The sequence below is a fragment of the Varroa jacobsoni genome, unplaced genomic scaffold, assembly GCF_002532875.2.
Source record: "Varroa jacobsoni isolate VJ856 unplaced genomic scaffold, vjacob_1.0 scaffold_96, whole genome shotgun sequence".
Taxonomy (NCBI): Eukaryota; Metazoa; Arthropoda; class Arachnida; order Mesostigmata; family Varroidae; genus Varroa; species Varroa jacobsoni.
The window spans coordinates 84,961-103,226 of NW_019212998.1; the positions used below are offsets into that span (position 1 = coordinate 84,961).

Consider the following 18,266-nt stretch of genomic DNA (forward strand, 5'->3'; position numbering starts at 1 on the left):
GGTAATTTTACAGGGCAAATACGAGGCTCAATAATTGCACCTATAAGGACAAAAAAGAACTAGAACTCGGACCTAGTTTTTGGATCGGCGTACGTTAGCTGAGTGTTCGTCTGTACAGAAGCATCGTTATACGTTAGAAGAGAGGCTATGCATCGGCTATTTCCGAACAGCGTTAGGAAACGAACATGAGCCAATTTGGAAAAATCTTACAGTTGCTTTATCGTATCGTCATTGAAAGCTAATGCGACCCAGAAAATATTTGACCTTGGTTAAAACATCACAAGCCTTAAAATGGGGACAAGTAAAAGACAAATTCTACGCTTGGATGTATGCACGGCGTGCATAATCGTACGCGGTGTGCTAATGTTTCCCATGCTTCTGGTCCTTTTCGTACTAACGAGAACCTGTCTAACGGCGCTCAGAATAAGACAAAACAGAAACGTAGATAAATCGAGGTGGTTCTTTGTTATTAGTTAGGCATGATCAAGTTGGCTTTCCTGATGATTCCTCCATCGGCCTGTTGTTTTTCGTTCGATAATTAAGCTGCTAGACATTGCTTCAGACGGCTGATCCCTGTTCGCCCGAGACGATGGCTATTGTAACTGCTTCTATCGAGGGTGGAGTGGGCAAAGTCACAGCGCCCAAATCTAACGGCCCATGTTGATGAACGCGATAAGCCGGCGAGTCACACCAGACGTGTCAATATCGGCACACTATACTGTGCAATTGTTATCGCCTACATATCATCTGTCATCCGTTCCCGCCGGCGCAGTGGCCGAGTTATTTGTGATTAATTCTATTCGTGTCTGCCATCTTGCGCGAGTATCATTTTGTTGTCGGCTCTAGCGGTCCCTCAAGAGCCCAGGGGCAGAGTGGCCAGACGGCTGAAAAATACAGGAGCTCAGGTATCTAACAATGGTCACAATATCAGGAACCTAACAATGGTGGAACATTAGTTCATTTCGACTTTCTGCTGTGCAACGTTATGGAACCGTCTAATGTTACGGGCTATACTAGTGCATACTTAACGGGTACTGAGTGACTGCGGATAGCTTAATAGCATACAGAGCAGTAGGCTCACGAGTACAACTTTACGCGTTCGGATGCTGTAGAAATCCGACGAGAACGAAAGCGAACGGGGCTGTATCAGACTACTATGTAACGATTACAGTTCAGAAGACCGGCCGCCAAGCTAGGAGAGCGACCCCCAGCTAAGGCTGCACCACCCACTTGTATCGTTGACTTTGTTCATGTTGATGCTGCTGCTCCTGTTAATAAAATTAAATTGTTAAGCCAGCAGTTCAGAAATAGCTGAACGGCTGTTGGAAAGGCAGACAAGCACATATATATATGCGTTGTACATGATCGTAGTGTACAATGCAGTGTTATCTGAGGCAGGGAATACAGAAAGAATAGTGGAAAATGGAGATATTAAGATGGGGCGGTAAACAGCCCCAACGAAGACAAGGATTTGAATCGTTAATTTTACAGTAGCGTTCGACTTCGTGCCCAATCTGATGGCAGGTTCATTGCGGATAATCGGGGATCGTTGAAATTGGAACAGCAAAGCCAGCGCAAGCGCCTTTTGATATAAACAGTTAGACAATGAATTAATTTTTTTAGAAAATACTTAGACAAGATTTGTTTTTTGAAATAAGGCACTTTTCATTTTTTGTCTTTCAGATGATTTTAGGTCTACCATATTCAAAGAATTAGGTATCTTTTAAATACCTAACCCAATCGCCTCTAACAATTGCCCCTAGAGAGTCCTGACCCGTCACATCACTTTCTTATTCTCTAAAAACGTTTTTAATATTTGTAATCTGAACTGGCGCCTTTTTTTTATTAATTAAAGTAACCTACTTAATCATTATGTTGGCATAGTACGCGTGTACAAATGCGATCGAAGCAAATATTTTTTTAGTATGTAGCCATCGATTCAACTAGCTACATCTGTCTAGGTTGGGGAAATTTCTATTAACATTTAGAACTGGCCAACGCTACAGTCCGCTTGTATATAATAAGCTGGATTGGGGTGGCCTCGTTTCATTTCCCCGGAATACCATAAAAATGGGGTACAGACGCTCAACTCCGAGGCGTTTCTATCGGCGGTCTCTCCCGAACGACCGCCAATCGTTATAGGTTCCTTCGCTGGCCACCATTGTCGTCCTTGTTGAACAAGCGATGTGGCAGTCTCAGCTTTGCACTCTCACTGGTCAACGCCGGCTTCGCATATGTGTTAGCTAGCTAGCTAGCTAGCTAGCTGGGTGGGTGACCAGCCGCTTGGCTAACTGCGTGGTGCGAAGCAGTCTGAAGTGTAAGACGGGCTGAGTCGGTCAGTTCGTCTGCTGGCCTCCACCCCCGCATATGGTAACCCCGGAGAAAGGACCCACTGGAGATGAGATGTGGCTGTTTGCTCCAGCTCTCCTCAACTTCTTCTTCTATTTCTACTACTCCGGTATGTACAAACTTATGTACTCTCGTATGAACAAGAAACGACAGATAGGCTCACACATACGCAGGCTCGCGTACCTCACATCACCGTGGTCGTGCAGGGTCTAAACTGGCCAGTGCACAAGCGCTCAACTGACCAATGGCCCTCCTAAAGATGACTCAGCGATCTGCTTACTGCCTCCCACCGGAGTCGGCTTCCTTGGTGACCGTGGTGACTATACTGATTCTACCACCTCAAATACTTCTACGCTAAGGAACGCCCGATGTTCCTTACATCCCTACAATCCACTCTCCAACCCCCAAGCCCAGCCCGCAAAATTGTCCCCTTTAGGCTACTGAATAGTAGGCGAGCTACCCTGTACTGGTAACCTATAATATTCGTCAACCTCCTTCACGCGGACGCTACCACAAACCCGATCTGCGAAAACAGCTTGGCCATCAATTTTTGGCGGTGAATAAAAAATGCATGCCAAATGCTATTAGCGCATAGTAAAGAACCGTTATCAGAGAGGTTCGACGGCTGGTGAAAAGGCACCGCCAGACGTTGCCTAAGCAATAGTAGGACACTATAGTGTAAGACCAATTATTGATTCGCAAATTTTACGCAGAATATTTATAGAGAATTGTTCCTTGTCATGTAATTCGAGTTAGAAAATACACACACTATTGAGGATCAGCTGCTCACCGTTAATATAAGATAATACTGCGCTTCAGCAAGATGTTTTGAGATTCAAGTCCGATCCTACTGGCCTTAGGCACTCTTTCACTAGGTTTCGAACCTAGACCTCCTTACATGTTCCTAGGCTTAACAGAGCTTGTAGTACTTCAATATTTTCAAACGTCTCTTTAGTATCAACGAGCCCGGCGCATACTTGCTAGCCCCCGTAAACACGCCTATACGCGCGGTGTAGTTTAGTCCAAATGCTCTTACCAGCGACTATTACTTGCTTCTCCAGAAGTAGACCAGGTACTCTGATCTGTCTGTTCCTTCAGATTTCCAACCACTGACCATATTCACGCTGTTCTAGGCACGTGAGTTTCTGGACATTATGACACTACGACATTCGGACGGATATGACGTAGTACAGATTTTTCACTGAATTCTAGATAAAAAATAAATCAATAGTTTTCTTTAGTTTTTCGTTTATCGTGCAGATTTACTCACAAACCAATAAAAAATAAATTAAGCGATCATTTAAGTTACTATAATAAATTATATTGCATATATAATAACTATTATCCGGCACTACATTTGCGTTTACTGTTTCATTTTCTCTTTTTTTCCATTATATTATTAAGAATAGTTATTATATACGGTACTTTAGTGGTGATACATAGTCATACGATCCGGCCTCATGTGCCTTATGAACAAATGAGAAAAATGATGCATTACGCCCTCTAACTCCATCTTCAACCGCCATCCGCATGGCGGCGTTGTTCTACTGCCTACTATTTATTAATAACACAAATAGTCGCCTGACAACTTTGCGAGACCCGTCGTCGTCATTAAGAAGTGATTTTTAATTAAAAAAAATCGACTTCTCGAGAAGATCACCAGTTCCGATAGACAAGGGAGAGAAGCGTTTGGTAAATCGCACTATGCTATTCCATTTGAGTTACCCTTCATAAAACCAGTAGACCTGCTTTCAGTCAGGTGACTTCTGCGACTGTTCTACAGAGAACAGGGCTTTCGCTAATGGCTATCCTATACGGGCCCGTCCGAATTTCCACTCGTTTCAATCGGAACATCGCTCAAGGAGCAAATCTATCGACTCGAGGGCCATTGGTGGCCAGTGTACAAAAATGGTTGTCCATCCAGTTGGTAAATAGCATTACGTGAGCATAGTGCATGCGCGATGTATTGGCATAGCGACAGGGGAACGTCGGTCTGGGTATGGGACGCGGCGTTGCTCGCCCGAGGCTTCTCTGCCTGCCAATGGCAGGAAAATATATGTACGCTGTTGAAGATGCTAAATATAGAAGGTAATACTGGCCTTCGTATCTTCACTGATCAATCAGTGAGGAAAATTGAAAGGAAGTTGTAGCCGAGGGTTGTTGGGAGCTACGCTGAAAACAGGAAGGGGGCTATTGCCCCTTCCTCAAAGACAGAATCAGAGGAAAGATGAATGAAAAATATGTAAATTAAATTATTGTTTTTATACTGTACGTTGTTTAAAATAACGATTAATGAAGAAATATCGAAAGGTTGAAAAGATAGGATGCGACGATTTTGTTTACTCCTGTGCCAGCTCTCGTTGCTGTTCGTCGCGATATTGGCCCTCCGAAGACTGAAATTTCCACATGACACACGCGTCGACAAACACGCTCAAATAGAACTTATCCTCCAGATTTGTATTCTATGTAATTTCCAAGGGATCATAACATAGCTATCACCAACTTATCTGCAAAGTCTACAATTTCAACTTATCTCTACATAGTAGTGCATTCCTTTTATCTGCTCTAAATCGGACGAGATAAATTGAACAAAATTACATTCTTTGATACTTGACGGCCTTCAAAGGCAGCACACGCTGCTAGACACATTTGTATCATCTTCATAATTTTTTTTATGTCAAATACTTCGCCATCTTAATCACATACTTCAAATGATACAAAGAACAATTAGTCATAACCCGGTCAGTCAGACTTATGCAGTAGAGAGACTTTGATACGAAGCAAAAAGCCCTACTAGATGTACGTTAAAATCATTCCATTATAAAAATAACCTATTTTTTTCCATCGAGATTTTACATGCAGAAAACGATCTGTCTCTAATTGGTACCCTGCTAAAAAAATACTGTTCCACACATCGTAATACAAATACCACGTGCTGTCTAGTAACAATTATACGAGATCTTAAGTGCATTACAAGCATTGCTGTGCGCTAGCGTATAACACGTACACGCACGTACGTATTTTAATATATTTGGTACTATTTGTACCGGTTCACAGAAGCGAACCAAAACGCGTACATAATATCTAGAGGAGCTAAACATATGACGTCCATGGTAAGGCTCAGAGTAACAACGAGACCTACAACAACATCATTGTTTAACCTCAAAAAGTACCAGTTCAAATATTGCCGCCGGTACTACCCGCCACCGTCGTCTGTGTTTCCATCGGGCCAGCGGCCGATGATCGTACACGCATACGAAGACAACAGCATTTTCGCCGTTAGAAAATTTAGAAAGTTCTTATTTCTAGAAATACGAACGAATATCGTTAGTAGCATCGATGCCGGTGGCGATTAGCTACAAGCGAGTATGAGCGCCATCATCCCCAACAGAAACAACGCCATGATCTTCAATGGGGACGAGCACGAACCGTAAAGACGTTGGAAAAAGGTAACGTCGAATCACTCGCTTGCAGACACCGCAACATCAGGAAAATAATAGAAAATTGTTCGGTAATTAAAAGTTGCGCCGAACTAATCTTTGCTGATGCTGTCCTCGTTGTCATGTTGGCCTCTCAGAATGATTGCTTAGGTCCTCACCTACGCTGAAGCTCCAACGACACAGCAGTAAAATCATCGGAGAGACAAATGCGGTGTGTTGCTGTTTTTTTTTTAATGGTACGTACGTTGTTTAATAAAAGTAACACTTTTTTAGGTTGGAATAATTTGCGGCCATACGAGGGAATTGATACTGTGATTCCGCCATATGCTAGACCTCGGATAGTGAAACATCAAAGAAATCTAATACAAGCTGTCGACAATACATTCGAGAAAAAGATACGAAATAAGTTACATATATATAAACATATCCTATGTAGGTCAGACGTTTGGGGAATTGATAGCATAACTAAATCCTTGCCGGTTCCCCTTCACGTGAACATTGAACCGCTCGATAAGAGCAGCTTGCCGATAAATTTTTCGGCAGTCGTCGCTTTAGCCACGAGCCCAATGCACCACCTTAAAGTAAGTTACCGTCTATTTTTTTCTATGACCCTTTACACAGTGACTCTAACTTGGTGATATGTTGTCATTAAACCTGGAGAAGGTGAAGTTGAACACATATACTTTGCCCCTGTCAGAAACATATGTCCTCGTCGACATTTTAAGCCATTAGAACGTTCGGATAGCACGCGTCGATAGGCGTCAATTTCGATATGAAAACACCGAAGGCACAATGACACTGCAGCCGATAAAGAAACCGCAGAGTAGTCGAGATGAATTACTGTGACATAACAAATCGTTACATAACCAATAGGAAAATTCTCGTAGAAAAATAGCTTTTGATGTCAATGATTACCCGAAGTCGCTAGCAGCGAATCGGTGACAGACAGCCGTAAGGTCTTCATGAAGTAGCGATATTGGTCGAAGCGGATTTTGGAAACCAGTAATTAACCTTCAACCACCTGGTAGTTTGCTCACTCTGGACGGCCATAGGGTGCTACGGTTCGACAAAATCGCCTATAAAATAAAGGCTTCGATCAAGATACTCTTGAATTCGACTCTTTTTTTTTGAAGCGACGAGGAAGGAATGTCTATAATATAATTATTATTGAACATAATAATTAACAGATCGAATGAGCTGTGGGTAAAAAAATACAGAGAAAATAAGCACAATGTTAGATGTGTCACCCAAGATAAAGAGTTGCAATCTGGTGATAAATTTTACGGATAATTAAATGCATGATTCTGTGGTCGCCGCCGCCATCGCTTGGCTACCTGCGCCCCTCGCGCGCAAGCATATTTCTAGGTAGATTTTGAACAGATATAAAAGCATATATGCTTTATAAGGTACCATATAGGCGTTTAGCAATGCTGATCACAGCTAATGGTCGATTGAATGTATGGATACTTTGAGTTTAAATAAAAGGTAGAAAAAAACGACATGCTTCATCCTAAATTTATAACAGCTGTCTATACAGATCTACCGTTCGATAACGATTTGAACATATTCCTTATCAGATCTAGTTTACAAGGCAAAGCTTTATTTACGAATAAAGCTTTCCCTCATGTACAAATGAAACATATTTCAATAGTGTAGTGAAATTTGTAACGTTTCGTTATCTGTGTTTGCCGTTTCTGCTTGTCGTGTTTAACTTACTCTACAGCTCCGCGACTGTTCAACTTTGTCTAAATGCACCCCTTCTCGAACGAACCTCTCTCTTTTGCGCTTTCTCACACCCTCTGTTTTTGAATTTGAGTAGCGATTATCGCCTCCCACCTATCGCAGTCAAACAAGAAATCATTGACTTGTTCACGGGGGCGACAGGTTTGCACACGCACCGAGCCGGCACACCGATCTCTGACGATTCCCAGCTTAGACCGACAGGTAGTTTATCTACTTCGGGCTCTCTTTCACCCCAGCGATACTGTTGCCATGGTTGTCGATGATCACTATCCGCCGGCGCTTTGTAGAAAAAACACTCCTCATACAAATGCGCTTTAAAATATTTCGCGCCTACACTTCTGAGCTACTCCTACCTTCGCGTAGACCGAGATGAAGGCAAAGCCAATCGTTGAACGACCCCCACGACCCAAAACAACGAACCCAGTGGGCTGGGAAGCGGTAAAAAGAGAAGCACAATATTTGCTTTCGAAAAAAAACCTGTCTCGGTATTTTTTTCCCAGCGCAACACACATCGTTCCGTGATTTGGCGGTTCATTTTCTCTCAATACTGTTTAAAAAACTTTGAGCCACCTTGAAGGAGAGAACGGCCCAAGGTTCGGCCACTTTGCGCCGATACAACTACCCCGGTAGGTTTAATGGCTGCGTGTAGAGCTGGCTCCTGTGATTCGCTAGCTTTGGCCGCTCAAGCACGCGAAGCAAAATATACCCGCTGATAGCGATACTTCAATAGAGGTCTCACCAGCCCTCCGAATAGCAGTCTCAATCGGTCTCCGCCGACTACTCGGATTCTCGAAGCGGCGGGCCTGTGGCAAGGTGGACAGGGTGCGAAATGCGATGATCATCACGCTTCGCACGGGATCCTCGATTGAGGCGGGCAGCGGTTCAAAATCAACGGAGACGAAGCGGTCGAAGTGAACGAATGCCGAAATCCTCTTCGAGCGTGCGCACACGACTCCATAGAAGTCGCTCGCGTTTGCTCTCCCCCTTAAAGCCTTCGAGAACGGCTAAAAGCCCGCTCAACACCAACAGAGCGGGCGGGCGGGCAGGCGTGCGTTCGGACGGGCGGTCGTCGCTCTAGGCTAGCCACAACTCGCGCATTGGCTTCGCAGCGACTTCGTAATAGGTTGAACTCACATTGGCTTTCACCCATCTGATGAACTCTGATAGTTTCCCATCACTATCTACGATGCCGCGACAGCCGCAACGCTGTGAGCTTTCGAGTGTTCTCTAAGGAAGTCGAATGACAAGAAGAGATTGAGGAGGAGCAGCGGCGGTGGCAGCGGCGTCAGCAGCAACAAGAATATAAAATTCGCGGGTAGTTTTTCAAATTACTTCGTTCGCTTTGTTCGACGAAAGGGAGCTAATAGGGGCCGGAAGCAGCGCGGAGTGGTACTCTGGTTGCGGTAAGGAGAGTGGCTTCGCGATTTTTGAGGCTAGGAAGGAAGCTTCTGAGGAAGAAAGAACGACAACCGACGGGTGCCTGCTTCTATGTAGCACACGTTAAACCTGACACGCTTACTAGAGGTGCTAAGCCGCTATCCAATGAACGAAAGATGGGAAGTGGGTAACAGGCACTTGGATTCATATGATTGATGATCGTGTTTCTAAAAAATGCTAGATTAATAGCACTTGTTTGGATGTGGTGCCACCTTTCAGCGGCGATGGGTCGGGCTTATGGTGTATCGTCGCATAAAACTGAACACCTGTTGAAAATTGTGGGTCAGGCACTCGATCCGTTCGATCGAGTCATTGGTAATTGCAGAGCAAATTAAATGAGCTTCAAAGATGCGTTTGATAGCAATCATGCGTTTTATCTTTTAGATAAAGTACTAATTTGTTAACTGTTGTTCACAGCGTTCCTGATTTAGCTGATTTTATAGCATCATCATGCGTCACACGACCATTTTAGCTTCATATCGAATTCAAATAAAGTCTGCAATCGTTCAACGAACATCCAGTCTTGTATAACTGGGTTTTGCGGTCCATATCGTAGACGGACGTAGTATAGTGCCGCTAAGGTTCGCCGCTGATCGTGGCAGACTGTTTATTCGACGGCCATGTTTACGAGGCTCACCCTTCAGTGACCAATTTGGCACAACAGGCAGTCGTAGTAAAAATGAGCACCATGTTAAAGCCTATTCACACGTGATATAAGTGACGAGTAAAGCTAGTCACGCATCGTTTATACATTGTCTTTATGTAAGTGCATTATACGAACTCGCAAGCGTTCAATCGTCCTAGAAATGTTTCGCCCATCAACAACACTGAGACAAATCAATTAAGCTCGGTTTGATTTGTCAACCAATCTATTGACAGAAGGTAATTATAGATCTGGTAATAGTGGTAGAGTAGATTTTTCGAAGGTATCGTGTCCTGACGCGTCGGTTCAACGTGACTCCAAACGGACCCAATACATTAGAGGCCAAATGAGCATGCCCAAAGGATAGCCAGGCTGAGTCGCCTAAGAGATAACATCGATCGTTTTCGAAGAGGCAGTTTTACACAAACGTAGGCCAATACTGTTACTGCTAATACTATAAATACTAAAAATTCTGGACTATTTCCAGCGGCTGTTTCCCACGGCCGGTATCCTTTGTCGACGAACCGCATGTGTACGTTGCGACGTTAAATTGAATAGAATGTTTCACAGCCGTACATGTTTAATATTAGATTGTCGAAGTTAGACACATAGCGTTTGTACCGATCGACTAGGAAAAGCTAAACTACGCAGCGGCCTCCCTTCTTTGTACGGATAATAGAAAAAAACTCTGTCACCCCTTACTACGGGTGTAGATGCGATGCTACAGAGTGTAAAGGTTCCGTGAGTCTACAAAGTGCCTCTAGAAATGGTAGCGAGATACCATATAACTGATTTATTATTGCATCAATATAATTATATTGTATAGTAAAAGTACAATTGTAGTATTATAGCATCCTGATCTAACGATTTAATGCCTCGCTGCAAATAGGCTCGTCCGAATAAAATTAGAAAGGGCAAGGGACGCGCACGTGGAGATCTAAACACGCTTGCAGATCTCAGCTGCTATTGGCTTGGGAGTCGAATATTGAATTGTTTAAATACAAGCAGATAGGCCTTCGTCAGCATGAAGTGATCAACGACCACCATTTTGGTAATTGCTTGCTCAGCCTCATCGCAGTGATAGAGTGACGAAGTGCACAAACACAAAAGCGAAGAAAAAAAAAATAGAGACCGCATCGTCTCGCGTTTCTGTCTATGGATCATTGAGCTCATTCATTAACGAACGAGGCAAAATAACGTTCCACTCTCACAAAAACATTAGCTGTTACTACCTAGAGGGTAACATAGTCTACTGTAATAGTAACTAATAATGGTCAATGTTATAAGGTTGATCATCGATCAATTTTGAACGCACAAATTAAACGAAAAACGCATTAAATAAAAGATCACTGCTTCACAAGGTGAATGCAAAATTGATATTTTGACGAATAAATTGTGTTTATTACAGATCATACGATTGAATCGTTGGCTTCTATCGTGAATATCGCGGTACTAACAAAGAGCTCAAACAACGTTTGCCTGCTTCCGTCCTACATGAGTGTAACGTATCGTTCAATCTAGACTGGCTGCCGTCATACAATTCTGATTATTGCGGCACATTGAATGGCGTCCGCTAGATTTTGAACAGATAAAGCACGCCCAAACACAGATACGTCAAAGAATCCTCAACGATAACGCAATACAATGCTACCGATCGCGTCACCGGCAAACGACTGTCGTTTCGGTTAAAAGTAGGATCGACAGATTCAACAGCGCTCTTCGAAGCTCCATACAAATCGAATTGTTACTCGATAATTTTTTTGTTCTCGGCTTTTCGTCTCGTTCACTCCCCGTTGTCAACTGTGTGACAAAAGCCTGGTACAAAATATCAATCTATTTTTCATCGTAGTTCTCGCTATTTCCAACCAACTTGCCGTTAACAGCATCATCAAGCGCCATCATACATCGGGTCCCCAAAAAATTAGACCCCTAAGCCCGAATTCACAGCAATCGTTGATCTATCAGTGGTGGAGGTAGCAACAATTCGAACTGTACTCCTACTACCACTACCCAAGTGGCATTTTCGAATTTTTGCGCCCTTCTGCGCTTCGCTAAAGAATGGCTTGACGAGGAGGGGTACGCTGAAAGAGGGGCGGGGATATTTAAATGGATATTACCATTATTATTATTATTATCGTTATTATTTTTTTCTTCTTTTTCGCCTACGTCCCCTGTTTCTTCGTCGTCATCGTAGGTCTTACGGCGCCGCCAGCGGTGCCAACATTACGGAGTAGCGAAGTACCGAATTATCAGGCAACAAGTAGTCAGCTCTCGTTTCTTGTTTGGTGACCATTTTGTTGCCTGTACCATTGCTAGCGAAGTCTGCTATTTTTGCCGCAATACCGGTCAAGTATATCTATGCGGCTGTCAGTATGTCTACCAGTCGAACCCTAGTCATAATTTTTCTTAAAATCGTGATTCACAAACGGCTCAATTTTCGCTATTACGCCGATATAACCCGTGCGCGAGTAAAATCGCTCAGCCGCCGCGCCACTATAGTGGCCGATTTGGCGAGCCGTGTCGCTCCCGTATCAAACCTGACATCACCGACTAGATACTGCATACAGAAACACGCACACAAATGAGCAAAGACTTCGAATAGTTGAGATGCTGTGAACTGCTGACTGTACATATTTTGCCCCTCTGTATTCAACCGATTTATGGCTGACTGTTTTCTGCCGTATCGGCTTACGATAATGATTCTCTACGAATGAGTTTTACCCGTCTGTTCAACGAAGGAGTGATACCGAACGATTATGAGGGTATAACTTTCTCTACTGAAACTGCACCGTGTACACTGCACTCGACCGTAAACTTGTTTCTCGAAAAAACATGTGCGTTAAAAATAGCCATTATAACGCTAACCAACAAGGGGGACGACAGACCGTCGATAGTCATCATTGAAGCCTTATGATTCCATTGTGCACTTCCGATGCACTTCATCTTGCAACCGGATCGCGTCTCACGATAATCCTATATTCTAATTATTATCGCCGTTTACTAAGCATATGATAATCCCCTGTTCAGTTCAAATTTGTACGCTCTCAGTTTTAGGTGTCCCTTCCAGCTATCTACGTCCTGCTTTCCCTATTGAATCTTGCTCCGTCGCTCTGATTCCCACTGCTGTCAGCCTGTCATTTTTTACTCTCGAACGATTTTCTATCGAATTCTTATTCGCGTACTAACGTTATCCCCTAACTAAAAGCAATTATGCGTAGGCCAATTTCTGTGAAATTCAAATCGCCGTGAGACCTTGTTCTGTTGTCCATTCCGCTGCTGGTACCGCAGCGTCTGTTCATCCAGCGACCCTTCAGCCTAGCCTCTTTATGCTCTATCATAATAGTAACTAGAGACGCGCCACGCAGACCTATTTCGTCCTTCCGCCAGTCAAGTTGAATAGTTAAAGCTAAGTCAACAACAGAATTGGCCACACCAACAGCAGCAGCACCACCGGCGCCGCCGTCGCGTGGCCGCCGCCGCTACTGCTGCTGCTGCCACCACCAACAACAACAACAACAACAGTGCCGTCGCCAAAAGCAAAGTCGTGGGGTAAAAACGAAGGTGCCTCACCCATTTGGTTTCTCGATCCACGTGTGTGTATCGCTTATTCTGTGTTTGGTAATTTCGTCGCTAGGCATCTCTCTCGTCCGCGCTCGCGTATACGATTTCATTTCGTTCCTTTTCTTTTCCTTCCCGGTTGCTGCTCCGTCCTTCGTCATTCTTTAGTTTTTTCGAACGAACAGACAAACGATCAAAGACGGCAACGACTTGATATCCCCAACACAAACAGCACCAACGGCAGTAGCGAATCAAAGAGAAAATGAACCACAGAGCATTCGTGTTCGTGTTCGCGTTTGTATTCGTCTTTCTTTGCTGCTTTCGTTGCTTCACTTCGTTCGATCTGTCTGCTAATTGTCGTCGCTATTCCTCAGCCTCAGATTCAGCGACGACGACGAGGACAACGATTGACTCTAGAAACGAAAAAGGACAAGCTAAGGAGAATGAAGAAGAGCCGAAGGGGCGAGGAACCGAAAACGGCTATCGCGTGTCTCGAGAGATACACTTCGGCCTCGAAGGATTTCTCTATGCGCAATTACCGCCAACGCCGGCCGCCGCCGTCGTCGCTGCTGCTGCTGCAGCGATCGGTGATGGTGATACCAGCTTTAGTCCGTTCGGTAACGTCCCGCTGCTGGAGGCCACTAAGCAGCATCAAGGTATGGCACGATATGGTACACAATGACACGCTCTTAGGTGTCTACCCTCCATGAACGTGCAGGTACTCAGTTATTCAACTGAACCGCGCCGGCTAATAACAACACGCGCGACGATAGCAAAGGACAACAAAAATAACGTTCTATTTTTTTGTAGGTTGTTGTGTACCTAACAGTGAATGAAAGCAGCTGTCGGCAATACCATGATGATATCACCACAGTCAACATATTGATGCATTTCGAGCGCACAGAGTTAAACTAATGAGCAATAGAAGTGATTAGAATGGATTGCATATAATTATTTATAGACAAGACAAAGCAACTGTTTATTTAAATAGAGGTTTGGATTTCAGTTGTAGTTTCTACACGAGGTATAATGGCGTAATAATAACGACAATCTCACACCGGTTCAACAGATTTATACGTATACACCGTTTTTAGCGCGTCCGAACTCTCTTATTGTGCTTTCCTTTTCTTTCGGAGGGGGGACAATTAATATTCGAATCTATAAATGGACCAAGGTTATCTTTTGAACAAAGAAAACTTATTTAAAAACGCTATTTATTGAAGAATAAACAAGGGACCGATGTACAAAGGCAACGTCGTAGGAGGTTCAATGCCGATCTAACGCCGCAATTTAAAATTATTCGGATAGAAGGTAAGCAAGTTTGAAACCGTCTACGACGCTCAAAAGCACCATTTAAGAACATCGACAAGTCACATCAACCGAAAAACAGGGGACTGGTTTGGAAGGCTGCACTGGCAAGTTATAGTTGATATAATTAAGTCGTAAGTTTGACTTTAGTAAATCAACCGTCCAACCTAAGACGCTGTAAATAGGAAAATTGTATTCCAACATGCTATCAATGAAGGTGATCCGGATCGAAGAAAACTATCTTAAGAATAGTGCTAGGAAGAACGTGAACAAGATACGCGGTTTTTGTTTGGAACGATGAAAGTATATTTAAACTGAACAGCGCAGTTAATGAGATAATTGTACTTACTGGATAACTGTGAACTTACATATCATGTAAAAACATCATGCTTGTTTCAAACAAAGGATTAATTGGGCTATTTCAGCAGCACGGTGAGTGGTACTAATTACTTAATAATAAATTTACTATAAGCATCTATTTTGCGCAGGCGTTGAAGAAGTTTGATGAAAATAGGAAATTTCATTCCCGATAGGAATGAGCACTCACAGACTATCATCGCGATGAAAACCTTCCTAACAGATACGTTAGACGAAGATGTCCCGCGACGTACCTTTCTCATTGATCGAATCTTATGCCAATAGGCTTTTTCTTTAGGGATTGCTCAGTGGCAAAGTCTGCGCTAGAAAACCGACGACATATATAAAGGCTACGCTATATATATATAAAGACATATATACGCTATGATGTTCGAAATGTTTGTAGAAGTTTATAAATCAATAACTTCTCGTTGACCAGAAATTAAACGTTTCTAACACCCACGTTAAAAGAAGAAGTCACCCAATTTATTCGGTGATAACTATATATATACTTTACCGAAGCTCTCAGAACATGAGATCCATATTTGTGATAGGGGTTTGGCCGTGTTTGTTTTTAAGGTGTTGATATTGGATGGTAATTAAGATCCGATTTAGCCCCGACTTTGGTTCGTTTCGCTCTTGCGGCCGCATGTCCAGTGTTTATGCCAAATCACTAATATTAGATTTGTTTACCGCAGATGTAGTATTTCAGAACTTCTCAGTTGGCGCCGATCGCATTTTTTTGAGCTTGAACGGTTTTTATTGATCTGTTGTCGTTGTTGGCTTGACAAACGAGTCGATTACCAGGGGGTTCATACTATAATTTCACGTTTAACTTCGTTATTTTAGTTTTCATCGAGACATAGAAATCGGTTGTATAGCTATATATCGTAAACTGGAGCAATGTATGAACCATTCATGTTGGTTAGTCACCACTAAAAACAACGACATACATACCACGGAGAACTTCGAGTAACCTTCGAAACATCTCAATCCGTGAACAAACTGGGAAATCGCTAGTGCCGACGCCGTTTGCACTGAAGGGTGCCATGAGAGTAAAATGCAGAAGACAAATAACGTTAATTAAATAATATAGTGAGTCCAACTCTCCGAGTTTCTTCGTACAGTTCGTAGTGGCGGGAAATTCAAATCACCTAATAGTATTAAAGTATTTATTCACTTATTGCAAAGGCATAGTGCTTCTTATATGGTTAAATTTAATTAGTGGCTTCATGTTGTTTCTTTAAACAGTGAAGTCATTTTGTGCGTAATGTTTAGTATCGCAATTTCGACAGAAGTACCCGACCTGACAGGCAAATATACCATTGCCTCGAAAGTTGGCTCAGTAATTTCCTCTATTATGAGTAAGAAATATTCAGACAGATCTGTCCGTTTTGACGTAGGTCACTCTGATCAAAATTTTCAAAAAATTATGAACTATTATGGAAGTTAGAAGAAGAAACGTAGAGGCTACGACTGCTATTGAAGTTGAAGCTTTGCGTCACTTCGAGGGATTTGCGATTTTTTAGTTTAAACAAATGAATGTAAGAACGAAAGAAAAGAAATGAACTATTCTATTGATTTGAATTCAGTTCATGCGAAATAACGGTCGTCCTAAGGACGCAATCAGCTATCTCGACTCCTGCCTTCAACCTGTTGTGATGACATTCGGGTAAATTTAAACGCATTTTTGCAAAGGAGGATGACGATGTTTAGGTCTGCTTTGAACAACAGCCGAGCGCTGATAAAAGAAATTACCGCTAATGAGCAAGTGCCACGAAACCGTTCTCAATGACGCCTTTTATGTCACTAGCGCGGTCCCGTTTGTTGTCATTCGAGGTAGAAGGTGTTCTCGAAGAAACAGAAAAGAGGGATCAATTAGAAATGGCTCGAATAGTCTGAGACTTACAGTTCGCAAAGATCGACGTGCCTGTCTGGTGGGAACAGGACAATCGATTAATCTATACGTTTTTGTTTCCATAATAGAAATTTGCCTAACTAACTTTTCGATTTCCTACGTCTCCCGTATGCGATACGTTAACAATGCCAGCAGTCGTTAAGCGTTCTGTTAGATGACTGTATCGGCTCAATGTATCCAGGAATTTCTTATTTAATTAGAAAAGTGTAGGCTTTAACTGCAGTTCTCTAGCTCTCTTTTCCTTTTTGTTAACGTAATTTATCAAACTGGTCGCCTTATTTATATTGATCTCGTATCTAGAGCCACGATCAGCGATGTTTGTAACGTCAGTTTTATTTGTATCGTAAATTGTGTGTTCGACCTGCCCGGAAACGCTCGATCAGACTGCGAAGCTCAATCAGCAGTGGTGTAGTCCATTTGTTTGTGTATTGTTTCACATTGCGTACTCGTGTGTAGATTTAAAAACGCTAGATTTTTATATATACTTTACGTAATGATAACTGTGCTAATGTATTTCATGTATACTAATTTGAAATAATGAACAGTCTATTTTCCGATTCTTCGTTATTAAATTTACAAACAGCGTTTATCATTAATACGACATCATATACAAAGAGTGTAATTAAGTGTTCTCTTTATCCCCCTCCCCTTCCCATCTCGATGAAACAACGAGAGGGCTGACCAGTTTCATGTTTGAATTTACAATCACATTAACGCATTTTACTCTTTAGTATGGCCTGCGTTCAGGTCCAGTTTCATGTCTATGTAACGTGGTGGACCGACCCTTGCCGAGTCAGCGATTTCCTTAACCGATTTGTCGAATTATCTGACAGACGATCTATTATATGTATCTGACTGTTGAATTTATCTGACTGACAAACAGGAGGAACAACTACTGGTGCAGACTGTTGCGAAAAAAAAAAAGTAGTAAAAGCAACCTTGGCATATTTAAAATCCGAAATTTACAGAAACCGTAGATAAATCAACTATATCGCCGCTTGCGACAGGAGGCTAGAGAGTTAGTGTTGGTTATACATATAGTGAGAGCCAATTCGGCTGGGTGTTCAAGGTCAGAATCTTACGAAGCGTACATTTTCATCTCTGTAACAGCTAATGTCCATGATGATGATAAAGATGATACGTCTATTGCTGAGATCGCTGCTGACGGTAATTTGATGAAATTGCAAGCGTTACTCATTTCTTCATCAAGACAAATGAACCAATGTTGGACGCTTTTACTGGATTATTGAACCGAACGAACTGGTTAAAGGACGATGTCGAAGCTGTTCATTAGAAGCTCTCTGGTTATGGGTACTCAATTGTATCAGAGGAAAATTAACGTGACGATCAGACGGCCGACGCTGTCGTCGATTAGGATCGACGATGTGTAGCCTATTTTAGTTTACTTTTTCGTTCATTTGCGGAAAGGACACCAACATCAGACAATTATCGTTAAATCCACTCGACGTTAACATTCGCCAATAGAGTAAATAGGCTCAGAAAATGTTTCCAG

The 18,266-nt window shown here is 42.7% G+C and overlaps 1 long non-coding RNA gene across 2 annotated transcripts in view; it reads right to left on the minus strand.

Moving 5' to 3' along the window:
• The window catches only part of LOC147753937 (uncharacterized), a 55,948-nt gene extending 40,166 nt beyond the window's left edge, over positions 1-15,782 (minus strand). For both annotated transcript variants that reach the window (XR_015312650.1, XR_015312651.1), the window contains exon 1: positions 15,353-15,782. This is a non-coding gene — a long non-coding RNA (uncharacterized LOC147753937). The remainder of the gene's footprint in view (positions 1-15,352) is intronic.
• Between the last annotated feature and the right edge of the window lie 2,484 nt (positions 15,783-18,266).